Source organism: Platalea leucorodia (assembly GCF_965183815.1).
Source record: "Platalea leucorodia genome assembly, chromosome: 3".
In the NCBI taxonomy this organism is placed as follows: domain Eukaryota; kingdom Metazoa; phylum Chordata; class Aves; order Pelecaniformes; family Threskiornithidae; genus Platalea; species Platalea leucorodia.
This window is the reverse complement of record NC_138825.1, coordinates 11,054,521-11,081,290: the sequence shown is the minus strand read 5'-3', so window position 1 is coordinate 11,081,290 and position 26,770 is coordinate 11,054,521. Positions and strand designations below refer to the sequence as shown.

General features: G+C 45.9%; 1 protein-coding gene across 4 annotated transcripts in view; it reads right to left on the bottom strand.

The window, feature by feature from the left end:
- The window catches only part of SERTAD2 (SERTA domain containing 2), an 82,307-nt gene that overhangs the window by 12,992 nt on the left and 42,545 nt on the right, over positions 1–26,770 (bottom strand). The window contains exon 3 of one of the 4 annotated variants that reach the window (XM_082307184.1): positions 8,169–8,325. The exons of 2 other annotated variants lie outside the window; for them this stretch is intronic. The gene's annotated coding sequence lies outside the window, so the exon portion shown is untranslated. Of the gene's footprint in view, positions 1–7,395; positions 7,698–8,168; positions 8,326–26,770 lie in introns of those variants that run through there. One more of the 4 variants, XM_082307185.1, reaches the window with a different exon arrangement.

The window sequence follows — 26,770 nt, the reverse complement described above, 5'->3', positions numbered from 1 at the left end:
GGAGCCGCTGCGCACAGCTCCACGCTGGGAGAACCAGGGCCATAATCTCGTCAAGCGGTGGAGCTGCAGCAATTCAGACGGCTGTGTACCACTTCAGGGCCCAATTCAGCCAAGGGCTGCCTGCCTTCCATTTCTTCCCACTGCAGAGCCAGCAGGCATCAGCACAGCAAAAGCGCTGGCTAAAAAGAGGCACCTTACTTGTAAATTAAATTCAAAAGAATCTGAAAGAGCTAGCACGGCCACCAGAAAGTGACACAACCTAGCAAACACACGCTCCCTTTTCACTGCTAAAATTACACGCCTGTAATGACGAGATGCTGCTGGTCAGACTCTGAGGAAGAATGATGAAATAGCAAGACTGGCTATACATCCCTCCTCCCCTCCAACGTCCCTCTGAACAATAGATTACGGCAACGTTGTGTTACATTGTACAAGACATCTCTGTTGGCACACGCATGTCACGATCTAGCTGATATTTTTAGCGTACGTAGGGACTCAGTATTGAAGACCCATCTCCACTGGATGTGTATAACTCCTACAAAGGTTAATGAGAATTGTGCATGCATCCAAGAGAGACGAGACCCCTTTGTGTATAAGAGAGAGTTTTTCTCGTGTATGTATAATTACTTGGATTGAATCCTTGCTTTCAAGCGTACCGTAGCATCTTTTCCCCAAAGATACCTTGTTTTTCCCCCTTGTCATAGACCCTTAATAAACAAATGGGACAAAAAATACCCATGCTACTGTGGAAAGAACTGAATGGTTTGCCAAAAAGTAGGTTATTGCTCTGAAAACAGTGTTGAATAAATTATCACAGTCAAACTGAAAAGCAGCGAATAGCAGGGGGGAAGAAGAGGAGACGAAAAAAGACTCTGAAGAAACGTATACTGCGAAATGCAACATACATCCCAGCAATGACAAGTCATTTTAGTTTCTGGCCTGCAGATTTTATTTGCTAACCAGTTTCTTGCTATTGAGAGTTAAAAGAGGAGAAAAGAAAGGTTTTTCCCTGGCATTTTTTTAAAGCAGCTATACAGCATATGAGTTGTTTTCACTATTTTTGCTTAAATGAAATGAACACAGCCCTGCAAACAAGTATATTCTGTGAAAAAGCACCCACTCACCCCGAAGTTTCTCTTAAAGAGGTGGAAAAGCTGTTGGACATTTCTCCACCACCAGTGAAAACAAAACAACAACAAAAAAAAGGTAGTTAAAGTTTGACATGAAAGTTTGCTAAGACAGTGTTAAGTGATGTTAGACAAGACGATAACTGTCGGCCTTTCAGTCCAGCGTACTAAAGCTCTTGCGATTGTTGAAATACAGCATGTGTTTTCACGTCCAACGAAGGAGACTTCTGAAAACTGATAAAGGGAACTTTGGTCAGCCTTGAACTATTCTCAACCTATAACAGCTACAAGTTAAGAGACAAAAGAGATCCCATTTTTCAAGGCACCTGCTGGATTTCACAATAAAAACTACGACACCGAAGTGATACCCTTTAAAACAGCCACCACGGGATCCACGTAACTTTTATGTGTAGTAATTCAAACATTCTCAAATAAATAATTTAAACTTATATGGGGACACCCTTTTAATAACGTATTTTAACAACATGTTTATTAAACCTGTATTTTGAAAGCTTAGTACAGGTCAATTAACGTGGAACAAACAAACTTAACGACAAACTAAGTCTTTGGAAATTGAGAGTGGAAAATACAGAAGGAGAAGAGATCAGGAAACTGAAACTGAATGTCCTGAACTTCATTTCATATTCAGTCAGGCACAACCCACTCACCTCACCCAAGACACTATTACGCTGATTTTCCCCACAATGAAAAAAAAAAAACCCGCATCAGAGCACATATGTATCACGTATGTTCCGCTGCCAGCGAGGCGAAGCACAGCAGCGACAGGAAGCTTTACGCTGTACGTTACACACACAGAAAACATTCTCTCTCTCCTATTCATTCGCCAGTTATTTCTGGAATACTTTAGTTAGGGGAGGAAAGGGGAAGGGTTGTTTAGAAGAGCCAATTTTGCCAAACAGATGGAGGAGGAGGGTAAGAGAGACCATGAGCTAGATCACAGGAGGGTAACCTAAGCAGGTTATTGTACCCTTGGGACAGCCAGCATGAAAGTAGTCCTGGTCAAAATCCCCCCAACCGCAGCACAGACTACTAAAGTGTAAGTCCCTCCTCCTACACAGGGACAGGCGAAGGCACAAGAACCGACCGGCAACAAACCACGCTACACAAAAAATGCTTAAATAGAGTGGCTTCTCTCTCACATGCGCACATGTATGCACACACAGAGTGATAAGAAAGCAAAATGTCACCAGTGTTTAAAAAAAAAAACACTGTGGTTTGTGCACGAACACCAGTCTCCTATCATGATGAAATGTATATTTTAAAAATATGTAAATGATATGCACGCACGTGTACGTGTATCTATTAAACGCTTCTTCCAAGGGTGAAAGAGTGCCTGTAAAAACACATGAAAAGTAAAGAGTCTGTGGAGGCACCGGAAGATGATGATGTATTTCTGAATTAGGTTTTAAAACTTCATTTTGCAGCTACCTGAAGTTAAGACAAAGCTGCCTTTAGGCATCTCAAACTAGTCAGACCTGCTGTAGCAGTTGCACTGTCTGCTTCAAATATGCCCTCCACGCTCCTTTCAACCTCCACCCCAACATATATCCGCATAGTTTACCTCCAATCATGGGTGGTTCTTTCTATAGCGCAGTTCACTCACCCTTATTGCCTGGCACGACAGGAGTTTTTAAGAGACTAATGTTACAGGCTACTATAAGAAACTAAGAAAACGGCCGATAATTGTCACGTTTCCATTAAAGGTGAGTGTGGCTCAAACAGCACAAGGGTTTCCTAGGGGGACTGAAAATCTGGGATCAAGAAAACAGTTTTATTCATTACAGATCATCTGAGCAAGTTTTAGGGCGAGTTTAGATTTTTCCACCAACTGAGGGTTCCTTTGAAAAGGGAACTTCTTTCTTCTGCTACTTCCATATACCACCCAGTTTTAAAAATAACATTAAATAAAACAACCCACATTTGCACTTTTCTTTTTGTATTCACTATATTAAGAATACAGTTTTTATTCTAACTTCACTGGAAGTAGAAGCCATCAGATGAAATCCAATACATCTTACTGGTGTGAAAGCAAAGTAAACAGGCTTTGGCTCCTAATAATTACACAGACTGAGACTCATGTCATTCAACGCCACTTAAAACTCAATTCCAGAGCAATATTGATGAGAAATTCCTCTTTAAGCCCACTGCTCCTCAAAACACTGACCATGTTATATAGGTTGGGAACTTCAGATGTTATATGGCAACACCTATGGTCTGGCGTACCAAGCAGAGCAGAGTACCAAACCCGGCCCCTTATTTGGAAGAATAATGGTTTGAACTTGCTTAACGTAGGACTCTGAGCATGGTTTTAATATCACTGCAGCAGCCTGAATCCACAGCCACTCTGATGTGGTGGTGGCTGCTGTCTCACTGGAGCTAGCTGAGCCTCCACCCTCAAACAAGGGACACGTGAAAACCAAAAGCTCGTGCTCTGGTGACTTAACAGCTTCTTCGGTCCTTTCAAACCACCTTGCTCCTCGTCATGACTGAAAGCCATTTCTGAAGACTGATGAGGCTGTATCGCCAGCTGCCCAATGCCCCTGGGAGACCGGCCCCGCTCTCCCTTGGAAATGCCCCTCAAATCAGCTCTTCCCCACCTAGGAATTCCCCTTTGCGCCGGAGGAATCTCCCAGTTGCAGGTCTAGCACGTCTTCACAGCTCCTCCTGGCCACTTTGCAATGACACCAAGCATTTGACACATTCATCGGGAGCCATCAGTGAAGCAAACGTCACTGTCACCATGCAGTTTCTCTTCTGCACAACGACACACCATTTAATACTCGTACAGCCATGAGGCGGAGGGCAGGGACCCTGCTGTGATCAGTGCTGTACAGACACAGGACATACAGGCCTATTACTTCCACAAAACCTCTGTCGTCTCCCAGAAACACATTTTCTTTGGACTCTGTTTTGCTTAACTTCGGTGGAGTTCAGTTCAGAACACCCAATGGCAAAGCTAGCGCTGCATTTACAGCGCTTTCCTTCCCCACTTGTGTTGAACAGTCAGCATTGTTATCTTATTTTTTGTTATAGTGTTTGCACTGGTAATGCTGAACAAACCTGAAGCCTCCACTACAGCAAACACAAAAACTGACTTTGTTTATAGAAGACTTAAAGAACTAACACATGTTGAGGGTCTCTCTCCATTTACAGAAAACAGGCACTTCTTCGTGACAGCACAGTTTCTCCAACTGATAGAAGTTTAGAAATAAAACAAGTGGCAGAAAACATGCAATTATATCCTCCTGAAGAAAATCCGCACTGTTCTCAGACTGGCAAACTCCGTTTTCTACAAACTATTAATTAGCAAAAGATTCATCTATACTAAAGATCTGTGCTTACTGCCAACCTGCTTACATTTAAGCTGGACCTTGCTCTCTCCTTTGGAACACTGCTGATCTTTGGACTTGGTAACTGAAGGCTGCCGTTTCTGGCACTGATTTGTGTGCGTGTGCGTGTTCAGGAACCGTTGCAACTGGAGCTGTCTCCTCATGAGCCGGTTACACCTATAAAGCTGGGTTAAAAGAAGGTGTCTCTCTTGCTACCCAACCCTTATAAAAAGAAGATCACCAGAAGACTACTTACACTTTCAAAGTGCTACATTCTCCTTGCTTGACAGATTACACTTTAAGATGTTACATAAAAGCAAAAATAGTCACAAGTATTTTGGATCACCTGTCTAGTGTTAGCACTGCCGGAGATGAACTGTGCCAGGAGTGTTTTACATCAGTGTGAAAAAAGTCAGAGTTCCTAAAAAAAAATTTTTTTTCGCTATGAATTATTTATTGGAAAAATAAAAGCAGCTTGTGTAAATGATGGCAAAAATCCTTCAAACTCGATATTGCATAAGATCTGTTGTACTTCATGGAAGCTAAAAAAAAAATTTAGAATATGAAATTTGAGGTTTTCCTTGATATTAGGACATTATCTCACACTCCTTGATGCCTCTCAGGCAGGCAACTCGAGTGCTTGGATTATTTATATTATTATTTCCACCAAAACACTGAGAAACTGTCATTATTTCATCTTTTCCATTAAAAAGAGCAGGTGTATAAAGGAACACAATTACAATTCTTAATAAATCAGCACCTACAGACGTATTTAATGCTCTTTAAGACTGCTTCATCTACAGAAAACACCCGAAGTACCTACGGCTAGTAAGTTTCTTTTCATTTGTTTTTAATCAGCTTCAGAGAAAAAGAAATCAGCTTGACAGGAAAATCAAAGCGGTGTTTTAATATGCACAAAGTCTAGCTTGATTCGTTAGCAGTCCAATCCAGTTCTGCAGAAAAGGAGTGGGTGGTTTTTGCTACCAACTTAAATGGAAGTAGGATCAGTCACAAAAGGAGGAAGATCTACAGCTGTTACGTTAGATGCTGCAATACTTGCCTGGACAATGGAAGTATTCCCTAAGACACGCTCTCAGATACCTGTCAGGCAGCACAAACTGCTAAGCCTCCTCCTATCTCTACCACTACCACTAGCTCATTATGTTAAATCAGATTCCAAAGATACCATCTTATTATGTAAAAATGTATGCATTTTAACTTCAAGCAGAAAGGGCTACTTTCAATTTACCTTGCTTAATCAACTGCTTAATTTCTAACAGCAATAGAAGTACAAGCAGCAGCAACTTCTAAGAAAACACAATTCATTTCTACAGTTCATTTTAACATGTGAAAGCTTCCCGTGCACTTAGATGGAAACTGAGGTGCCTCTGTCAATTTTGTACCCTGTGAGAAACCCGTAAGACACGGGCACCTTCGTTAGTGCAGGTGAATCCCTAAAAAAAAAAATCATAATTAAAAGGTAGGAAGTGTCATTTCAACTCACACAAACAGAAACTGTTTACTCCATTTGAGAGACACAAGCATAAAACTGATGTTAGGGGGCGGCCAAGCCCTCTACCACCATTGTTTGAGCAATAGCATATTCTACAGTGGCCAAATCCAGCACCCACTGACGGCAACGAGAGCCACCCCACTGACTTCACCGGGCGCTAGCCAAAAAACCCTGGACTTTCCTGATCCCGAGAGCTTTGGACTTGTCTGAACGCAGACTGCCACACGCAACAGCTCTGGCGTGCTGCGCTGAAGTTCGGGCAAAGGGGCTGACAATCCCCCCAGATGGAGATGAAATGGGCAGATTTGTTTTATTTTACACCAGCAGCTGACCCGTAGCTGTAAATCAGCCACCAAGGGTCCCAGGGGACAGCACACGAAGCCCTCCATAGATTTTCAACAAAAGCGTCCCTGGGTTTTCCAGCTGTGCTTCACAAAACGCAAGAAATGACAGCAGGTAACTGCACTCCTATTTTCACGCTTAAGGAGAACTTATCCTTCCAGATCCTGGCACACTGACTTGAGTAAAGCAGCAAACGCTCTAAATGAAAGTGGCATCGCAAAAGCATTTTTTTTCAAGCTTTTCCCCACCCTGAAGGAAATCCTAATAAAGAGTTTTTTCGCCATCGTTTCCAAAAGATGAACCACCTTGCTCACAAAAGCCCCCCCAACGCCTGTGTCTCCGTGCTGGCGGTGCTCCCAAGGAAGCCCCAAGCGCGCTATTGCTCAGGGAAAAGCCACGCTAATCCCCTGCCCTGCTGCCGCCCCAACACCAACCCCTGGAAAGGTCCAGCCAGCGGGGCCAGGCGGGTCCTGCCCAGCCATATGTCAGCTTTGCTCCAGCGGAGTGAAAGTCTCCCCCAGGCCCTCTGAGCTCTGCCGGCACTACGACACGCACTCTGAGGGGGTACCCTGAAGTCCCCGCTCTTGCAGGGAAAACGCAGGAAGGCTTGTAGCCTCCCGTAATGAGGGGCTCCCCGGCGCACACGCTAACTTACCGGGGTGAAGCCGGTTTCTCCGAGTCGGATGTAGCAGGGCTCCTGAGAGCACAGCCGCCCGCACTATCGGGGCCGGCACAGCAGCCCCGATAAAAAGTATATTCCAACTACACGCACGCACCTGCTTCGGCCCGGGATCTCCGAGCATCGACGGGGGGGGGGGGGAGGGGGAGGTATTTTAAGAGCAACTCCGCCGCTTTCCCTCCTCTGCTCATCTCAGCACGATTGCCCCCGGAGGAGAGGGGGAGGACGCCCGCCCCGAGCTCCTCTGCCCGGGCACAAATTTAAAGGTAGAGATAAAACAAGCCCCGATGACTCGCAAAGCCGGGGCGGGGGGGGGGTGGGTGTCGCGGCCCCCCGCTCCCCCCGAGCCCACGCCGCTGCCCCGCAGCCCCCAGCCCCACTCACCACATGCAGCTCCACCTGAGAACTAACGCATGGAGGGGGGGGGGAGGTCGCAAACTCTCGCCCTAGAGCAGCTCCATATGTCGCTCCCTCGCCGCGCCGCTGCGGGGAGGGGCCGGGTGGGATGCGGAGGAGGAGGAGGAAGAGGAGGAGGAGGAGGCAGGCGCAGGCGGCGTGAGGATTTAAGCCTCCGCTCTGCCCGGGCGGCTGCGATCACGCAGCATTATACAATGGAGGAGGAGGAGGAGAGGGAGGCGGCACCGGCCCCGGCTCCCAGCACTTGCCGCCAGCACTGACGACAGGGGCGGCTCCGGCGAGCTCCTCGCCCTCCGGCCCGCGTCAAAGCTCCGCCTCGGCCCCGGCCTTCCTCCCCCGCCCCCCCCCGCCGCTCCTCCTCCTCCCCCCCCGCCCCGCGGCCGCCGGCGCGGCTCCCCGCGCTGCCCACGCGTGCCTCTGCCCCGGGCGGGCGGCGCGGCCCCGCAGCGCGGCCGCCGCCGCCGGGGGTTCCCCGGGGAGCGCCGGGCCCCGCGCCGGGCCAAAGGCGGGTGCCAACGCGCCCCGACCGCAAATATGACAAGTATCCCTGCTATCCGGCGGCGAGGACCCGGCCGGGGGACGGGGCCCTGCTCCCCCGCGGGGCTGGCCCCCGGGTCGTCCCGGCCCCCCCACCCCGCCCCCGGTCAGCCCCCGGCCGGGCCGGGCAGAACGGGGGGGAGGGGGCGGGGGCTGGAGAAAGCCCAGAGCGCTGCCGGCCGCCCCCCGCCCCGGGAGCTCACCTGGGAGCCGAGGGAGGCGGCGGCCCCTCTCCGTGGGATCCTCGCTGCTAATTTGGGCTGTGCAGATACCACCGAAGCACAAAAAGGAGGCCAAGCGGCGATGTTCGAGCGCAGGAGGACTTGGGGGAAGGGGGGAGAGCTCGGCACCAGGCGCTATCTGGAAAGAAGACGATTATTTTAAGTTACCTCAATGACTGTGTTTCGAAAGGGGCCGTAATCCCAGCCGGCGCTGTAAAAGGCGATTCAAACACCTTCCAGTTTTGGCTGCAGCCCCAGCGGCATCTCGGATCATTCCGGCCTTTCATGTCCCACTAAACCGGTTGTACTTCGGGACAATAAAGCTTTAAGACCTAACATAAAGGCGATTATTAGTCATTAATACCACGACTCGTTTAGGTATTATGCTCAAAATGGTCTGTAACGATTTGTGATCAATCAAGCTGATGGTCGTGTTAGAAATTAAGTTCCATTTTCAGCTAGAAAACCGAAAAGCAAAAGAAGGATACTTTTTGAGGGAAGATTTCTTTAACCTGGAAATTGTATCTGTCAAAAATCCACAAAGGGGGAAAAACAACCCAATTAAAATAGTGAATCTGCCAAAACAGAAGATTACGTGATCATTTTATGGATACTTAAAATTATAATTGGAAAGACCCCATCTAATTGAGGTTTAAACACCAAGACTGGTATTTCAGATAATACTCTGCTGAAGTCACTAGAATGGGAGGAAAGGGCATCAGATCTAAAAACCACCATTCGACTTCGCCAGTTTTGGAGGCCTGGGCACACCTTTCCCCTTCCACCCGTGCTACCAGCCGTTCCTTTGAGGAGATCCAAACCCTCTCGCCCTCTCTGTCTGCGATACAGAGGTAGCCCTGAACCAAATCTGCAAAGCAATTCACGAACCGTTTACTGAATTTTGACGAGTGACTTGTGAATTGCTCGGGAGCTGGCAAAAATTAAAACCAGAGTTTCCCCTGGCTGGATACTTTCCAGCAGCCAGGCGCTGAAATTTGGTCCTTCTACTTGGGAAAACAAGCCTCTTCTTGAAATTACAAGTGTCTTCATAAAAAAATCATTAAATAAAAGGAAAAGCTTCATTTTCTTTAGGGCATGAGTGGAGCGGTACCTGTCTGGTGGGCTTCAGGCTACTGAAAAGCCACCCAGAATATTTGTACATTTTTCAACTGGGTTTTTTTTGCATGCCAGATCCACCAAATTTCAGGGCCACATTCTGCCCTCCTTTCCACCAGATTTGTAACACGGTGGGTTCTGGCCTTGCGTAATTGTGCTGTGGATGTATCCAGCCAAGCAGCGCCTGCCTTCCGGAGCTCAAAGTCCGCAGGAGGTTTACAGTCCCTGCGCCTGGGTGTGTGCACGCTATCACCGGCACCATAGGCATAACCACAAACATTTGCTAAATAAGCAGCTGGGCTCCAGTCCGATATCCACGGCCCCGATCTTGCCACGTTATACTCGGCAGTAAAAGGCCCGAGCCTGTATTCTGAGTTTTGAACGCTTCTGACTTTGTTAGGTTGCTCCAATTTTACACCAGCGTTAAGAGAAAACTCACCGCCCCTTCTGTTTCCTACTGTAACTCCCCTGGGCCTTTCTTGGCAGGAGTTTATAGTCACGCTGTAACTCGGATTGTTCCTCTGAACACAACTAGTACAACCTGCATCCACACTCAGAAGCACTCTCAACCGAGCATAGGTCACAATACAAATCAATACGAGTAGAGCTCCTTCCTACGCTTCGTGTACAACAGAGGCTCCGTCGTGGCGGGACGAGGTTAGGCTACGCAAGGCAAATAATCCTACCGCCAACTGCTTCTCACATTGCCTCTCGCCTGATTTAACGAGACCTTTCTGGCCAAGAAACTCCGCTCTGCAGCTCCAGAGCAATCTGACCAGAAGGTGTCTGCAAGGCCCAAACGCAGTTTGCCCAAACATGTTGGTAAACGCGGAGAAACAGCCTGAGACTGAGCCACAAAACACTGTACAAGGAAGTGTGTCGGCACAGGCTTCCAGAGCCTGCAGGAGACGGGGGAAAAGTCTGCTCGCCTGCGAGGAGGAGCCACCCGAAACGCATCCCATTTTGGAACGGTGCACACAAGGGCTTCCCGAGGAGCAGTAGCGCAGATGTAATTGCGCACTCGTAGCCTTGACACAGGCCCTCAAACTGCTCACACATGAGGATAACAGCTAAAAGAGAAGGAACTGAACTGCATTTTTCTGGTACCGACCTGATGTGGGCCACAGGCATAGCCTAAGCGCAGCCTTGTCTTTGAGCAAGGATGGTCAAAGCTTGCCTGACTGAGGCCAGGTCTCCTGTAGAGCATTCAAAAACCCTCCTGTGTTAAAGATAAATAAATGAACTAACAGAAATCAAAGACTGGAAAGATTAGGAGGGGGGAAAACAGACACTGGACTTCATAGGGCAATTCATTAGAAATACTACAGACTGCCAGGTAATCTCTGCCTATCAACACATGCACTAATTAGGAAAAGAGCAGCAACGTTTGGTGTGCTGGAATGTCAGCATCCCTCATGTTTTTCAAAAAAAAGAGGCAGTGAACTGCTTCCTATGTTTCTAATTGCATCCTTGGCCTTTTTCTTTCTAATTGCAGTACACATTAATAGTGTGAGATTTCACCAGGTAATTGTAAGAACAAAACATCTTCATTGTCTCCCTGGATGTTATTGCTTCAGTGCATGCAGGAGCTGACAGGCAAAAACCTAATACTGCCCCAAGAGCAGACAACTTTTTGCAAATCAAGACCCCATCAGCACCAATAACTTGGAAAAAGCTAAATGAAGGACCTGCCTACAGCCAAGGATGCTCATTCCACTACAGCAGTGCTCCCCACCGAGCAACGCGGGTCTCACGGGTAAGAAGCAACCACGCTACAAGCAAAGGCATGATTAAACACCTCTATGACCTCGTGCTGTCTCCGTTTAGGCCAGCTCAGTACTGATCTTCTGGAGCAGGGCCCTTCTCATGCAAGGCTCAGCCACAAATAAAAGTAAGCCCCTCAAAAAAACCCGAGGTGCTGCATTACTGCAGTTTGCACCCCCACACTAACGGGGATGGAGCTGCACCTGTGACCTGAGCTGCTTGCCTTGGGATTTCAATTGCTTTTTTCCCTTTTTGCTGGTGCAAATCTTTCACTGTAACAAGGCGGCCCTACACATGCCAAGGCACAGAGGAATCGGTTAAAACCGAAGGAAGGAATGCTCCCCTCCTTCTCACTCCAATTTTAAATCTTTCTTTCCTTCATTTTCTGCTTTAGTTCATGTTTTTCTCCTCTAATGTTTTTGTGGCAGTAGGAGAAACACTGTTCCCTAGAATGCATAATATGCTTAATTATCATTCTCTCTTAGTTCTCTAGGAAAAAAAACCCTACAGGAGAAATCAGTTTAATTAATGAGTATGACCAAATGCAGCTTTAGTTCTAATGCAGTATCATATATTATATGTCCAGTTGGGCAGTTGATCTTACTTCTGTAAAATGAACAGAGATGCAAAAAACCACGGAGCTCATGAATCAATATTCTGAGTGCAACTAACCCCTTTTGTATAGTTATTCTAAGCCTTCCTACAGATTTCGATGCCAACGTCTGTTCCCAAATACTGCTTTTGGCTTCAGTAATGCAGGATGGGGCCCATACAGTCTAGTAATAGAAAGCTGTTGCTTGGCAGTACCAAGGGTTGTGCCACATGGTAAATTCATTAAGTAATTAAGAAAAAAAAAAAAAAAACCAAACAAAAACGCTTAACTCCAAGACAGCACTCAAAGAGTCATACCCAGTAAAAATCCCCAGTGCGTGTCAAGGACAAGGGTGGCAAGGTTTCATCTGAAAGTAAGACTTAGTGATTTAGAAGCTTTTCAAAAGGGCTACTCTTCACATATTAAATTATTAAGGAAATATTATGGAACAGGATTATCAGGAAAGAAAAAAAACGCAGTGTGCATTAGCTGGCTTAGTCAGAGGAGGTTTTGCTGCATTCCTCATGCATGGAGATGACTCCCTCCCTCTGTAATTCCCTGTGCACTCCCAGTCCTCTGGAGACTGCTGGTGTGCATCAGCCTCACTCCAGCTGAAACACTCTGTCCTCTGACAGAGGTTCAGGCTGCCTACCATTGCTCTAAATCTTCTCACATCTTTTTGCCTTTTCATAAACAGCCGTGTTCTTTCCCAAGTCCCATTCAGGCTGTACCACCTGCATGATGTGCTTCATTTTTGACGCAGGCCAGACTGTTCACACCGATGCCGTCTGTACAGCACACGGACTCCTAAAACAGTCTCGCCTTTCCACTCTTGCTTCTCGAGACACAGTGGACTGTACTTTGCATTGAGCTGAGTTTTAAACAATTTTAGGCTGCTTTTTGTCCCCTTTCAGTGCTCACTCTGCAGTCTCTCTCAAAAGCACAAGGCATTCTTTTCTGGAACACTTGGTTACTTTTTTGAAGAGAGGTTATGCTGATGTCCTGATACTCATCTCATACTGGGCCCAGTGGATTAAGAAAAAAAAAAAATCTGCAGATAAAACCAAAGGCTCTGTTTTACAACTGAGGAGGGAATACTTTTAATAAAGAAAAAACACAGAAACAGTGGGGAAAAATACAGAGAGATGGCCAGTCTTCAGGCCTAATTAACCACTGGTGTAAACAGATGTCACTGCAATCAAGCCAGAAGACTTCGGCCACCCACTAGTCTTGAGCACAAACCCAATATGAGCCTGAAAATCTTAACAACATGGGGCTGTCAAACATGCGAGCCACACACACACTTCAATACAAAGGTCGTCACCATCTCCCTTATGCTGATGGACTACCTGCTTCTGGTTCACCAGGAGAGAGCAGCTCTACTGATCTGGCTTACCACCTGCGCTGCACGTATTACAGCCCTTTTCTGAAGCAAAGCTACTCCAACAGAGCTCTAGGTGAAGCCGTACATTTCTGGAGCACAGATGCCCCCCACACTCTTCTTAAAAACACACCTGAAACCTGGAAGAGGCCTGGCTGCATAGGCAAGACGGAATATGTTTAGCACTGCTTAACCCTGCTGAAATGCCAAAGGCTTGATAGACCAAACAGGGCCACCAGTGGGGTGACTAGAGGCTTCTAGAAGTGGATGTTCCTGCTCAGATTTGTCACAGTAAAGCATTTGTACAACGGTAGCAATGTATTTGAGGCTGGGAGGGCAAAACCAAAATGGTGTCGTGGCTACGGTGTTGATGTAGGGTGTTATATAGCACTGCAATATGTTATATAGCATTTAAAACCAAGTCACTGGAGTTCAATGTGTTCATGCTCAGATGTGTTACCAGGGAAAACAAAAACAAAAAAAAAAAAACCAACCGCACACCATTTCAACCCTTATTTACATGAAAACATGAGTTAATACATCGATATCCACATGAATGCACCCACCTCTAGCTGCTTCTGCTGGCTGGAATACAACCTGTAAAGCATATTAAAGCTCCTACACCATTTTGGGGGCTTGGGCGTTTTGTTTGAAACTAATTTCTGCAGCTTCTTAGAGCCACTAGATTCAAGAAATGCTTACCAAGTAAGATAGAGGCATTTTCCAGGTAATTCAAATTTGCAATGATAAATCCTGCCCCTGACTGTCCCAGGTGCAAAATTCTTTACCGACGATGTTTGTCTGTACTACTTTCATACAGACAGAGGTTTCTGAGGGTCTAATTTTAAGTAAAGAGTGAGTGACCTACACAACTTCGGGGGGGAGGGGGGCAGGGAACGACAGAAAAACCAAAAAAAAAAACCTCAAAAAAAACCCAAACCCCAATAAAAGAGAAGTTAAATCTGCTGGGTCAAATTTAGAAGAGGGGGAAAAAAATGGAGCTGGCAAAAAACCTAGCACAAGAACATAAAATGTAGCATAAACTCCCACTGCCATTCTGTTCCACTACAAATAAATGAAGATCACCTAGAACTGAACTCATTGAGTCAATGCAGTGAATGCACAAGTCTTTCAGTTTTAACCCTTCACAGAAATGTGTGATTTCTTAAATTATGTGCAAAGAAGAGATTAAAAAAAAAAAAAAAAAAAAGAGTGAATGAGTACATCAGATGCTTTTACTGACTATGCCTGTGGTAACGATTCATTTTGCCTCGCTACATTCCCTCGCGCTAGCACGGCTAAGAGTCAGCAAAAGCTCATACTGTATATGCAGGTAAACAGACTGTGGGTGAAGTATGTATTTCTTAACTTAAAACCACCCCTGTAACGGTCAGAAATGCGTTTTAGCTTTCTGAAGAAAAAGGGAACTGCACAAATTAATTTAGGTTCTCCTCTAACCTTTTTTATGCTCTCTCACTTTAAAGGAAGCTGTTCATTTATAGTGACCATTAGCCAAAGGCTAAAAGAGGTTTACACCTAATTAGTATTCCCAAGCAAAGATGAAACACTAAATCACTGCAAACCCACCCAGTATTTAGGATCTATCACCAGGACAAAGGAAAAAGCTGAGAATCCCCCGTTTATCATCACGGTCCATCTTTCCCTTCCTTTCACACTTCTTATGCTCTCTTTCTTTCTCCACAGTGGCTTTGGGGTGCTAATGTCCTTGAAAACTGGCAGGGGGCTGTAAGAGGGGAGAGGCAGCTCTTCTGCCTGGTCACCCCCATCTCTTATACCACTGCATGTGTCAGGATTTGTGGGGACTGGGCGGGGGGGGGGGGGGGGGGGGGGGGGGGGAGATATATGTTGTGGGCAGGATGGCACGGAGCTAGGGAAGCAGATATCGCATGTGGCATACTGCTCCCTAAAGCCAGTAGTGGCTTTCTGAAGACAGCTATAAGCAGCTCTCTCAAACAGTAATAATTCTCCCTTTTTTTAATTTTAGCCTCGGTGGGGGAGCAAAGCGGAGACATGGTGGGAGTACAGAAGGGAACAGGCCAAGTGAAATGAGTAGACCCAAGAAACAAGAGGGAAGAACCGCATCCCCATCGACAGTGCTGCTGCCGAGTCCGGGGCATTCTCTGGTTTGACCTCTGGACAGCAGCAGCAGAAGAAAATCCCATGAGGAATGTCATTGAGGCTCTCCCTGGTTCTTCTCCCAACCACAGACTTTCCCAGCACAAAGGGATGGACAGAAGCCTCCCAAACCCCTCTTTCTTTTACAGAGCGCACCATTTTCCTGCAGAGATCCAGCTTTACAAACCAGCTTCTCTCAGTTTTATTTGTAGAAGGAAAGATGTGAATGGCTGCCTTGAGCCATAACTCTTGTTCCACAACCTGTCCGCAGGCACAGCCAGGTACTTCACAGAAAGGCACCGGCCTGTTTGCAGTAGCTGGGCAGAAACAGGCACCCTCTGCCAGAGGCTCACAGCCAGGGGCAGGCCAAGTCAAGGAGGGATGATTGTCCATCTGCTATACCTCATGCCCCAGGGCATTTTCTAATCATCCACATCCAGGGGACATTCCTAGTGGGATTCCTGCTAAGCAAAAAAGTCATAATAAACCCCGGTTACTTTGCTTGCTTACCTACACCTACAGTCCAGTAGCGTTAACCTACAGGTTAATTTTTTTTTTTTCTTCTTTCCCTACCCAACTTGTTGTTCTGCTAACCTTCCTTAACTCTTAACTAGATGTTCAGCCCCTATCATAAGAGCAAAAGAAGAAGTTAAGCAGATGTCAAAGTGCTGATAATTTGACTCCACACACGTACACAAATACTATTCCCATGCAGGTCAGCAGACAGAAACCTCTTTTTGCTGGCAGCATTCTTCAAAGGAAACTCTCTCTCATCTGAGCAGCTGGGAAAGTACAAGTGCCCGCTCCTACTCTAGTTGTGGGGTTTGTAGAAAGAGCTGCCCCCTAAGAACACCGGTGTGTTACTCTTGCCAGGCTTCCCTTCTCTCTGGTATTTGATGGGTTTGTTTTGGTTTTAAAAGGAGAACAACCTAAAACAAACCACCTCTGTTAGAGAAACATCCTCTTCCATGAGATGTTCAGGTGAAAGACCTCAGACTCCCAACATATTTTTGCTAGCTGTCACAGCTGATGTGGGCGAAATCATAAGAAGGAAATGCATTTGTTGTTTTGAACTTTTTTCCTTTCATTTAGCAAAGATTCCCCTTAAATAAATGGAAGTGGGGAGATCTTGAAATAAGCCCTAGCAAGTTTTAATCACACTTTTTCTTCTTGTGAGCGAGCCATCATTCAGTAGCTAGGTGGTTCTAAATAAAGAACTCTAGTCAACAACAGGAAATAACTCCCACAGAAAAAAAAGGGCAGAATACAAACTCTCAGCAACTCTCGTACATAGCTCACAACGGCCTTTTGTTCCATGCACATTAAGTCTAAAATCTTTACTTTTCAGAACATGTTCTTGCTCTAATTAAAACTTTTTTTTTTCTTGTTGCAAGTACGGATCCCTTCCTTGCCTTTCTCCCCAAACAGTCACATCTAAGAGTCAGAAAATACCAAGCTATGCCCATTTCATTTAATAAGTTAAGGACATTCTAGGAACACCACATAACGACCAGGATTTTCAAAAGTTACTGATGGTGGTTTTTTCTCTTTTTTTTTTTTTTTTCCCTTTTCTTTTTTTTTTTTTTTGGCAGGGAGGAGGTGCACCGTTGTGTCCTCAGCTGCGAACAGTTTACATCCTTCTTAACGTTCAGAAACCACTTCGTGTTCAGAAAGTACAGAGCACCTGGTCTGTGGGGAGGGAGATAAAGGAGAAACCACACATCTCTAGCCACTTTTTAAAAACTCAGGCTAGTGTCTAATCATCAGCTTTTAACTTGTACAAGATGTCATGGGCCAAAGCCTGCAAACATTACTGTCTCCCCCTGCACACAGTCTTCCCAAATTCAGCCTAACAGCCTTGCACTGGGATCTGACCCGGCCGTAAGACAAGCGCCCCACATGGGAAGCACTGGCTGCGCTTTGCGGAGGAAACATTTTCAGCCACAACCCCAGGATTTCTGGAGTTTTGACAGTTCAAGTTAACCCACCTGGGTTGACAGGCTACTCCCGCCTTTGCTGCGCAGGTTAGGCAGATAGGACAACAGCATCCCTGCCGATCCCACTCCTCAGTTCTCTTCCTCCTCCCAGCCTCTGATTCAGCCTCTCAGTAGGGAAACAGTAACAGTCCCTGGCTATGGGAGAGAGCTGAGTTGTTAGCAAAGCTGGTTGGAGCTGAATGTGTTCAGTCTCTTCAGGCAGGAGAGTACAAGAAGATGCACCATATTCTGCTCAAGACAAAGTGCTTTGACATGCTGTAGGAGGAAATCTTATCTAGTATGGATTCGGGCAGAAGCGTGAATAGGATAAAAGCCTTTAGGAGATACTGGAAAGCAGACTGGGGACAAAAGCAGCACAGACCAACCTGGAACAGAACATAAAACTCCAATTAACAAGAAACTTAGCCATACCAGCACTCGATGGATGAGAAACCAAGGGAATATAAATAGGAGGACAGGAGGGAAAAAAACCCCACAAAACACAACACAAGAGTTTGTTCTGGTTAAACTTTAGGCTGTGAAAGAGCATCTATAGCTGCTTTCACAGGAGCCTGTCTAGCCTATAGTGCCCACAATAGCTACACAAACAGTTCTATATTCTTGTAACGGGGCTTTCAAGAAAACCAGCATTAACAATCTGTTGGTTTTGTTGGCTTTTTGTTTTGTTTTCTTTTTTTTAATTTCTTAAACTTTTCACTGATAGTCTGCTACTGTCAACAACCAAGCTCTTCTATTAGGTGTCATTTGGGAACATACCTCAACCCTACCATAGCTTCCAGTTTATGCTGAGCAAAGATGATCCCAGGCTTCAAGAAAAGGGATAAATTCCCCTTTTCACCCTCAAAGAAACTTAATCTGCAATCCCTCTTAGAGAGGTATGATTGCTCCCTCAGTGGAGAAGTACAACTCCAAAACATGCATATCGCAGACTCAGGAGAGAGTCTCTCATCTCTATTAGGACGCAGCAGACACACCTTAGTTCCTAAGAAACAGGATACTATCTCCATACAAAACTGGCAGTATCAGACCAGAAGACAGAAGTGCCTGGCAATTTGATCAATAGTCCACATATGGGTCCCTTTGCTTTGCTGGAGAAGTAACAGGGTTAGGGCTAGTGGAAAAAAAACGCAGATTGCAGGACTGAGCACAAGATACAAAAATGCACAACCAAAATCCCTGAAATAATACACTGGTTAACTCCATCTGGCTTTGAAAAAGTGTGGTTTTGGTGTGCCGGTGGAATTTTAAGATGGCTGCTGCTTGTTAGCTGCCATGGATAGGTCTCCGCAGGAGGTGGGAGAGCTTCTTTACGAATGTTGCTATCATTTGTGGCAAGTATGTTCTGGAGTACAAACATGTATACAGCAGATTTTAGTGATCAGCTGATTCCATCATCTCTCCATCAAATCACCCGATGTGGCTCTGTCACATTACAACCTAACTGTAAAATGAATTTCCATTTTGGAAATCAGTCCTGTTTGAATTACACAGCTGCAAGAATCAAGGTTACAGATCCAGACTGGATTTTTGTAGCTGGAATATGTGAACTAGCTCAGTGTGCACATGTGTGTACCCGTGTGTTTGTGTGCACATGCACCATCAAAAGTTTACAGGAAGAGCAAATCAGATTTGCTTCCTAATGCAAAATGAACACACAGGCTGAAGAAACTCCGCATTCAAATCTAGCCCAGAATAAGTCTTGGTGGTTGTATTATAAAGTCCTCGAAAGGAGGTTCAAACCTGAACTTGCAATTATAGCCTCTTCTGGTTTAGAAAACAGATGTCACTGCTGAGAGGTCCAGACTCCTCTTCAACTTTCGGAAAGGAAGAAAAATCGATGTAGCGATGTATCCTGGAACAGCTGTCCCACCATTTCCCAGCTCTCACCCATTAGGTTAAATACTACAACGATTTCAGTGGGACCAGCACACTTTAAAAGATGTAGTCTCTCTGTCTTTTTCTCTCTCTCACTGAATGATATTTCTGCCCACATGCACTGACACATACAGTGTCTAACAAGGCTGTGATTCATTTTCAGTTCTAGTCATGCTCACAAGTGATGTAGCACACTTGCTGTGCCTTCAGGATCTGCGTAATTTAGCTTCATTTTCTCTGCCCCCACCCGGCATTAAGTGAAGTTCCAACAAAGCCAAGTCATCTCCCACCAACTCACCCTCCCACCTGCTTGGGGGATGCGTACAGCAGGAGTCTGAATAATAATAATAATAATAAATAATAATAATAATAACAACAACAACAACAACAACAACAAAATTAAATAATTTTTTTTTTTAAAGAGAGAGAAGGGGATGAGAACTTGAGAGATACCGTGAATTGTTAGAAAGCTTCCTAACATGTACAGGGAGTGAATAATAATAATAATGGGATGTATACTACCAGATCACTGAATAAGCTGTATCAATCCTGAATCATCTCCCTGTACATGTTAAAAGCAGCAGTGTGTCTTGCATCGTGAATATCATGCATGTTCATGATAAAAAAAAAAAAAAAAGATTGACATGAAATCCAAATCCCTGATTTACAAAGGCAAACACCTCCTCAGCCTCTCCCACAGTAACCCTGTAGCGACCATTCACTTGTCCTCTGTCCTGCTGAAGTGACTTTGCCCAAGCGCAAATGTCAGCGAAAGCTGTTAGCACGTCCCAACTGCAAACCTCTCGTATCCAGTGACTGCCATCCATCATGAATTACACGCAGTGGTTTTGTGATACAAATTACAAGCTGCTTCTGAGCTAAACTCCATGTATTTGAGGCATGAGGCCAAGCTTGAACAAAGTGAAAGACGGGCTTTTTATTTGATAAATCTCATTATCTCACTGGCATTCAAAATTCATCTTAGACATAGAAATGCACCACAAAGTAGTTCTCTAGTTACTTGGAAGAGCCAAGATGCTTTAACGTGTAAGTTAAAAGGTGTTTACACCCCCATCACACTAACATTTCTAGCTCTCCCCCACCTTCAACCTGGAACTATGTTTTGATGGAACAGAAATCTTGATTTTCAAAAGAAAACCAAGTAAATTGCATTTCTTCAGCAAACATCCCCAGACAAAACTGAGCCACTGCAGGCTCCTTCAAGCAGATCTTAGTGATCTGCATGATTTCCTTAATCCCTAACCAATGACACAGGGAAAGAAGAATTAGCACCAAAAACTAGAAGGCACTTCAACATTACAGATATAATACTGAGAGGGTCGCTGCCACCTCAGAGCTACAGCGAACTAAGAGGACACATACGGTCTTTCTTCCTTTACATGAAACACGTATGAAAGGCCCCCCACCGCATAAGACCCCCTCCCCGCCCCCCAGCTAAGCAGCCTCTCCTGTTGCTGATCCCCATTCATGACCAACACGAGCAAGCCAGAGCAGAGATTAAATTCCCTACTTGCTGTAGGGGCCTATCTCCTCCTCTTCCTCTCTCACTAAATGCTCGTTCAGTTCGGCCACGCAGCTCACCAGCCGTTACTTGCATGTCCCCAGCTTGGGCACATTTAACCATCCTGCAAAGGCAGAGCCCAAGAGGACACCAGAGTTTTGGGCAACCCCAGGCTTGTCCAAGCCTAATGGTTGGGGGAGGTGGAGTTCCTCTCTCTGCCTTCCCACCAACCTCCATTTTTCTGCCAGGACAAGCCTGGTCTGATCAGGAGCTGAAGAAATACACTGAAATTTCCTCACGGTCATTTGTTCCTGATCCCTTCTCCTCCTCAGAAGCTCTCAACTCTATCAAAGAAATGGAGGAGTGACCACAGCCAGGGAAGGGTTGGTGTACATTTCTGATGTATACCACACGACTGGGAAGAAACTGGATCATCCCATGAGGCTGATATTACGAAGGGCTCTAGGAGCTCTGAAACATTTGGAGGAGGAGAGTTCCTGGGGCTGGATATTCGTTGGGAGTAACGGGTCAGGCAAAGAAAGCAGCAGACTGTCATTTCAGCAAATGGGCTACTGCCTCATTTTGCAAATTGAAGAAATGAAGCACAGGGAAACTACGGGATGGCTTATTGTGGAAATGAAAGTCAAGCCCATGTGTTTTGATTTCCAGAGCACTCAACACAAGTCCAGCCTGCCTCATCCACGAAGTCACCTTGTAAACATCCTCAGGGCAGGGCCTGCACCTCTCATTTGCTTTATGTCTGTGGCTTCCAATCTTTCCTCGTTTACAGTTCCCTTCATGCTTTCCAATAGGGCTGTGCGTTTAAACCTGCTGACAACAGGCTTTCTTTCCCTGGCTTTCCTGCACATCTTACATGTAGCCTGTGGATCTTTGTGAGATAAAACCCATGGTCTGTTCTCCATTGCTGCAGATTCCCCTGTGTCCTTGTTTTCCTACTGATCCCTACACACCACAAGAGTCAGCAGCAGGCATTTTCAAAGTAGCCCTAACTCAGCCTAGTTGCCCTAATTCAAGACAAAAGCGCAGAGCTTCCCTGTCATTTCAGCGTTTCCCATCTCAAGGTATGGGAGCTGTTGATCTCCCACATGAAAATGCATTATGCTGTCAGCCCAGCCTAAGGGCTGTTATTTAATTTACTTGAGGAGGTAAGTGAAAGCCCCTTCATGCAAATGCTTACAATGTGATCTGGAAAACAGCAGGCGTAATTAGATAAAATGGCAGCAAAGCCCACCAGGGAAATAATGTTAATTCATGAGGATTTTCCTCTCCACCTCCCTCTCAGCAAGATTTGAAGCCAAGGAGGGGGGAAGAAAAAAAAAAGAATCAGAATACACCTCAATGATCTATCTCTTGGTGAAGTAGAAAAACAGGACACCAGCCACTGGGGTCATCTAAAAGATGCCTCAGCACAGCACCTCTGGCAGGATTGGCAGCCCATGCTCCTAAGCGATGAAGCACTGAAAGCAAAAATTGCTCTGTCACCGTCATAAGTTATTCCGAGTAGAGACGTGAGCCAACATCCCTAAACTTCACACCATCTCCTGACCAGGCGATGGAGAAGATTCGTCACATGGTAACGCCATCACTGCAACCCCCTACCCCCAGTAATAACAATAAAACCAGAGCTCTTTTGCAAGTCTTGAGAGCAGATCTGGCATTTCCAACCCAATCACAAATTCTTTCCCTCAGAAACATCCAGGAAAGGATTTTGACCAAATTGTGTCACAGCATCATTGGTAAAGGAGAGCACTACAGCACCGCGCTCTCAACGCACGGGGCACCGATACGAATGGCAGCAATGCTCTCGCAGCGGCCTCGGGAAGCCATAGCTCTGTGTTTCAGCTTCTGCCAGCTTCTCCCTCCCACCTAGAAGCCAGCCAGGAAAGTCACCTCCTGATTGCTGACCTACCACTACCAAAATGGATTCCAATTAGCCAACTCACTCACGGCTATTAGAGAGACATTTTTTGTTGTTGAGTAATTACTCCTCATGAAATGGCTTACATCCCTAGTTGATTAGGTCACAACACACTGTGAACAAACTGATGTAACAGAGATATCTTTAACCTGCTAAATTAAGGCATACTTTCTCGATATAGAAAGCTTAATTGAAGCCATGCATGGGGTACTTACCAAAGGCATCTAGACACAGAATTGTAACATTCACAAACAAACAGCGGTTGAGACTGAAAGACAACCCATGCACATCCAACTTGCATATTAATTGGGAAAAAAAAAAAAAGCTGGTTTGTTTGCTTACTGCGAGGATAGCAAATGACTCAAAGTGAACAGAGTAGTTTGACATCAGCAGTTAAATGTGTAATGGCAATATTCAGGTGGCAGGTATGGAAGAAAAGAGATTTGTTTGTTTGTTTGTTTCCCTATATACCTTCCTCCAACTAACAGAGCAAAAACCTCTTCCTCTAGTCAGGGATTCCCTTGTTAAAGTAATCAGAAATACACAAAGTTATTTTTTATACAAAGTCCAAATAACCACATAGTAAGTGCCAGCCCTGCCACAGCGAGGGTTCCCAAAATACAGCCCATGAAGCCCCCCAGAAGAATCTTTAACCACAGTCAGCCCGGGTTGCATTGCAAATAAGTTTGATTACATTTTCTCTCCCCTCACAAAATCCCAACTTTCCATGTCCCTCCACAAACAAACCTTCAGCCGCCTGGAGAACAGCAGCTCCACTGCCATTTCTGTCAAGTAATCCAACATAGTACACCGGTTTACTTAAAACCAAACCCAATTCCCCAAGCCCGTAAATACCGATGATTTCCTGATTTTGGGACTTGCCCATCTATTAAAAAAGGAAGCCGTTCTCTTTATGGATTGTGGCCCTAATCTTTCAAACAGTTACGCCTGTGCTTAGCAGGAGCACGCGAGCACTTCAGTCCAACATAAGCATTTGTCGAAGCGAGGCCAATATTTCCTGTTGCAGTTAAAAACACATTATACAGTTAGGATGGAAAAACATGACTGCGACACAAAATCAACCCTTCTCTTCCCATTTCAGGGTGGGGGGGTTGGGGAAGCACTCACAGTGTAAATATATGTGACAAGGGCCTGGATAGAGTGAGTGCCATGAACAGCTTTATACCGTGTTGGCTTTCTAAGTCGGGAAACCGACTGGGTGTCATTTAATCTCCTAGATTAAAATCACTTAGCGAATATTGTATTGTTTCACTGTTCTCGCTGTCATTTCAGTGTTCAGGGCCTCGCCAGAGCTCTGCTGCTGGCTAACTCGCCACTAATGAAACCTCGCGCAGGAGCAGCTGCCGGAATCTGTGTCAAACTGCATCTGGCACCCATCTATCTTCCAGCCATCTAAATTCACCTCTGAAATCATACAAAAGCAGCCGCAGAGCTCCCTGCAGCCACTCCAACACACCAGTCTTTGTCTCATCAAGCCTGTTAAGCAATTTAAAGCAATTTATTTTTTTTAATTCGCCTTGTATTTTACAGCGGCAGCTTTTTTCCAACGAAGTGAAGAAGTTAAGAAAAAAAATTGGTGGTGGGGGGAGAGGGAAAAGAGTGCCTTTTTTTTTTTTCCCCTCCTTTTTTTTTTTTTTTTAAAAAGCCTGTCAAGCTCTCAGTAGACTATCATTAAACCCGTTTTGGCTGAAACTGTATGTTTAGGGGTTTTCCAATGGAGACACTCTGGTGCCTGCAACACTCAGACAGGGAGGGGAGGCTGCTATACAATTGTTGAATTGTTGTCATGGCTATTAAATATGCTGTAGCACAAACACCCAACAGGGCTGAAGGTTTGCAGTATATTGGCTCTGGAGAGGTATCAAAAATACTGGCATTAACTAGCAGATAAGTGAGCTATACAAACACTGAATAAAAGATTAAGTCAAAAGTTGTAAAAGGTTTATTAACTTCACTCCAATCCCTTCCCCCTTTCCTCCCCCTTGCCCCCCACTTGGGGCTTAAAGTAGCCTATAAATTCAAAATATTTGACATTTACTGTAGCATTAATTTGACCGAGTCTCCTCTAACGTTTGGGGTAAAACTGCCTCTTCTCTCTTTGCATTTTCTGCAGAGGACAGGAGTTTTGCTCCACTGTCTCATTAGGCTTACGAGCGGCAGTTGAGAGAGTGGCACAGTAAAGCCATGACTTGCTGACTAAAACAGGTTAATGAAAAACAGGCTAGTGACTGAAATTGAAACTTCTCATTTCTCTCAAGAAAAGGGTGTATTGTGAAGATAAAGCAGAGCCTAGCGTGTCTATTAAGCAACTTTCAGAGAAGCGCTGCTCAAAACAGCAGCACCACAAGCTCCGCAGCATGCGAGGAGGGGACGCGGCCCCCGGCGCAGGCACAGACCCAGCGCCCGGCCAGGCCGTGCTGGGAAAGACACCGTCCTCTCCGCACCAAAACCCAGCCAGCCACTGGGAAGAAGCATTAAAGAACATGGTGTGCGGAGGGCATGGGATGTGCTGGGCTCCTCTCCCAAGGTGAAGTTGTCCATCCAGCCAAACAGGTCACGAGCCAGGTCTTGGTGACATCCGGCCATACGGCGTGGAGGACTCTAGGAGAGTGTGCCAGGCCTACCGTAAGGGCACTGGTGGGCGAATTCGGCAGGCGTTTCCTAGACTGAACGCTGCTAACTGTGGAAGGAGCAGGAGAAACAGGATCTGTCAACCCATCTCATTAAGGTGCATTTTCCCCACGCAGACTCATACACGTCTCTCCAGGCTATAGGGCCCTCATTTCTTGCCTCAACCCAAACCAGACTGAACGCATTTTGCATTTCTATGACAATTTGTTCTCAGCACTTCTCAGGGAGGAGAAGCACAACGTACATGTCCTAAGAAAATGTTTGCATACTCGCAGACACCTCCGTCTCTGCTGCTAATGGTGTTGCATCCATCCTCTTTGCAGCTAATCTGTTACAGCAACTGGCCCTGTTCCTCCATGCTAACCCCATTTGAAAAAAACTGAAAGCGTGCTCCTCTCCCGCGAGCTTCCCAAAGTAACCACGTAGCTGAGAAATCGCGTTCTTGCGCAAAGGCTACAAGTCTGACTGCTGGCATTGCTGCTCTTCTACCCACTAAGTAAAAAAAAAAAAGATTTGTTTATGTCCTGCGTAGGGTCACATTATAAGGATGCCTAAAATTAAATCTCTAGTGCTGAGAGGCCAAGCAAATATCCCAGGCGGCCCCCGCCAGCCCCCAGTTGAGTTCTGCAGTAGGACTGACAACAGCCCCAGTACCATGGCCACTAGGAAAAGCAACATAGATCAACAACTCATTTTTTACAGGCCAACGGGCCGACCTCTGGGCAGCATTGGAACGAGTCAGCATAAAGGTGACAAAGCTCTGTATACCATTATAAATCATCCAAACCAGCCAGCAGAAAATCCGTGCGCTGATGGAGTTAGCTTATACCTTTTTCTTTTTTTTTTTTCCCTTTGTAAACAGAGTTCTCCCCCCGTCATCTCCGAACGCCCATATGGCAGGTATCACGAGGGGCGTTCTCACATCCCGCTCTCTGAGAAAGCCGGTCCTGCTAACCGCGAGCTCGCACAGCACGCTCTGCGTCTCGCTGGACGTCACACCAACAGATGACGCAAGCGATGCCTGTTGTCCAGGTGGTGGTGCGTGACCTATTTCTGGGCTACAGAAGTTTAGTTTGGGAGGAACGTGCAATGTCTAGTGACAGAGGGGGGAGGAGGAGCGAATCATTGTAAGAAAGCCAGGAATGAATCCTAAATCCTATGTATTGGCTCTGTGTTTTCAGAGGGAAGTAAGAGGCCAAAACGAAAGCACAGTGTCACAGCCTTGGGACCTCGCCATCAATCCGGAGTGGAAATAGGGAGGAGAAAGCATCCTCATTGTGGGAAGTAGAAACTTTTGCTGCTTACAGCACTAATGTCCCTAAAATCTAATTTCCTTAACAGCACATGGCATCAGGAAGGAGAAATACTTTAAAAACAGATAGGAAACTCCCTCCTCCCCTGCCTTCCAACGAGCCCATTCATTCAAAAACTATCTGCTTCCCCACCTGACCATTAACAGCCAGTACCTGCCCAGCACCACTACCAGGTGCCTCAGGTTTTATGCATGTATAAGCTGTCCTGTAACTGGGGCAAATGTATTCTCTGTTCATTGATCAGGTGGAGTATTTCTTCAGTCATTCCTCTCTCACATGATAGATGCAACCAAATGA